The sequence below is a fragment of the Elephantulus edwardii genome, unplaced genomic scaffold (genome assembly GCF_000299155.1).
Source record: "Elephantulus edwardii isolate Elephantulus edwardi_28Jun2011 unplaced genomic scaffold, EleEdw1.0 scaffold00003, whole genome shotgun sequence".
In the NCBI taxonomy this organism is placed as follows: domain Eukaryota; kingdom Metazoa; phylum Chordata; class Mammalia; order Macroscelidea; family Macroscelididae; genus Elephantulus; species Elephantulus edwardii.
Genome location: NW_006399753.1, coordinates 32,607,163 through 32,610,210, shown reverse-complemented (window position 1 = coordinate 32,610,210; position 3,048 = coordinate 32,607,163).

Sequence of the window (3,048 nt, the reverse complement as noted above, 5' to 3'; positions counted from 1 at the left end):
TAGGGATGATAGAAGGAGAATTGATGCCTTTGAGCTGTGGTTCTGGAGGAGAGTATTGGAATACTATGGACTGCTAGGAGAATAAACATGTTTTCCTGGAGAGGGTGAAGCCAGGATGCTCCCTGGAGGCAAGGATTCTGAAGCTTCATCTGACCTGCTTTGGACATGTTAAAAGGTAGGATCAGTCCTTGGAGAGGGACGTCATGCTTGGGATGGTGAAGGGACAGCACAGGAGAGGAAGACTCTCAACGAGATGGATTGATTCAGTGACAAGGGGAATGGGAGCAGGTGTGTCAGAGACAATAGGATAGCAGATAGAGCAGGGTTTAAGTCTGTTGTACATTAGGATCTCTATGAATCTCAGGCAACTGGATGGCACAGAACAAAAATCTTCTCTTTTTGCTTAGCTTGGCTTTGTGTTGTAATCTAAAGGCAGTTAACACTATTAATTCTACAAAGGGATGCAAAAAGTAGGAAATTTTCCAGTTTTCTTTTTAAAATTTTTTTGTTTTGTCACAGAAAACATATACTAGCTTAACAGTTTCCACATGTACAACTTAATGACTTTAATGAAATTTTTTTAGGTTGTGGTGTCAGAATTTTTTAAAATGCCTTTTTTATCTTTTGGCTTGCCCCCTCTGGCTGTATGGTCTCTAGCTGTCTCAGCTGCATGCACATTGGTCACCCATTGATCAGCATCTTCAACATCCCCAACAGCTGCAAAGACAATGTAAGAGAGAGAGTTAATCCAACTGTGGAGAGACTATGGTCAAGGTGTAACCTGACAGATACCAGAGCCAGAGCCAGTATTAATGATTTTGCTTGTGGGATGACTGAAGAAAGAACTAACTTCTGACTGCTATGAGACAAAGTTTGCTGGACAATTGAAGAAACCAGAGGTTTCTTGCATTTGTGTTGCTGGGCTAAACCTGGACTTCCAACTTATTGAATGAGATTCTGACTGAACTAATCAAGAAATTTTCTGGACTAAACCTGGAATTTCACTGTCTTCTTTCTTCTTTCTTTGGAAGTACCATGATGAATGGAGAAGAGATTGAGGTGGTTAACAATTACAGCTTGCTTGGCTCCACAATCAACACTTTGGGCACCAGCAGTTTCCTAACTGAAAATGCTATTCAAAAGGTGAATAGCATTTGATAAATCTGCTGTCAGGGACCTTTCCAGAGTACTGAAAAGCAAGAGTGTCAGTCTAGAGACTAAGGTGCCCCTGATCCAGTCCATGATCTTCACAATTAATAGTTATGTATTGGAGAGCTGGATAATGACTAAGGATGATAGAAGAAAAATTGATGCATTTGAGTTGTGGTACTGGAGAAGAGTCTTGAATATACCATGAACTTCCAAGAAAACTCAGAGATATGTCTTGTAGAGGGTGAAACCAAGTTTCTCCTTGGAGGATAGGATTTTGAAGCTCCGTCTCACATATTTTGAGCATATGGCCAAGAGGGACTGATCCTTGGGAAGGACATCATGCTCAGAGGGTTGGGGGACAGTGCAGAAGAGGAAGACCCTGGATAAGACGGATTGATACAGTCACTGGGGCAATGGAGGTAGGTGTATCAGAGTCAGTAAGATTGGCTCAGGACAGGACAGTCTTCAGAGCTATTGGTCATAATGTCATTGTGAGTTGCAGGTGACTTGATGGCATATAACAACAACGATCAACAATATTCTTTTCTTACTCCACACAACCTATTTCCTTAATAAACCCTACTACTGTGAGTAAAGGATAGTCTGTGAGCCAATTTGCGATGAGCATTAGAACAAGTGCTTAGTGGATTTAGATGAAGGAACATGGAAGGTGGATTATGTCTGACTTTGTGGCTGTTCATTTTGTGCTGTGGATATGGACAGTTTCCCCTTATGCAATTAGTGGAGCTTGAACTAGGCCTTACCTATGTTGTCATGGCTTCTACGGAGTGACATCATCATTCTCATACTTGTTGTTTTGTGGTTTGTTTTTTTTTCAGTTGTCCCTCCTTAGAAACATAAATTCACTGTTTACTAGGGTCCTCATCTAATTTTTTGAGTTATTCATGTTATATTCCATATATATATGGTTTTAAGAATCAAATACATGATTCTTTAAAAAGCACAATGTTTAAAAAGGCACAATGCAGACCATTTTTTGTGAATTTTTCCCTTTGTATGTGTGTTTATTTATTTTTTGTTGAGAAAAGAAACCAAAACTAGTTAAGCTGACTTCAGAATTAGATCACCTTTTCTTGGACTGGGGACAAATATGGATCTCTTCTAATTGGCTGGGCAGGTAGTTGTCTTTCAAATATAATTTCTTTTGTTTAGATATCTGAACATATCCAGAATTGCACCTCTTTGCTGAATCACTTCAAGTAATGTACCATCACTTCTAGGAGCATTATTTTTGCCAGTGTCTTACTACAGCTTGTAATAATAATACATTATAGAGAATGTCTAAAATCTCAAGCTGGATTCAGAAGAGGCTGTGAAATGAGAAATATCATAACTGGAGTCAGATAGATATTGGCTGAAAGCAGAGAATATCAGAAACATTTTTACTTGTGCTGGATTAGATATGTAAAGGGAGTCAACTGTAGAGCATAATAAATGATGAGCACCGTTGAGAAGAGTGGGAATCCCAGAACACTTAATTGCGTACTCAAGCAAAACCGATGCATATCCCAAGAAGCTGTTATTTGAACAGAACAAGGGAATATTGCATGAATTAAAATCAGGAATGATGTGTACAGGGTTGTATCCATTCTCCATACTTATTCAATCTGTATGATGAACAAATAATCCCCAAACTGGACTATATGAAGAAAATGTAGTATCCAGATTGGAAGAAGACTCATTAACTACCTATATTATTTAAATGACACAACTTTGTTTGTAGAAATTGAAGAAGACTTGAAGCACTTCCTGCAGAAGAATAAAGAGTACAATTCAACATGGATTATATCTCAACATAAAGAAACAAAAATCCTTACCATTGTACCAATAGCCAAAAACATGGTAGATGGAGGAGAGATCAATGTTGTCAGTGAT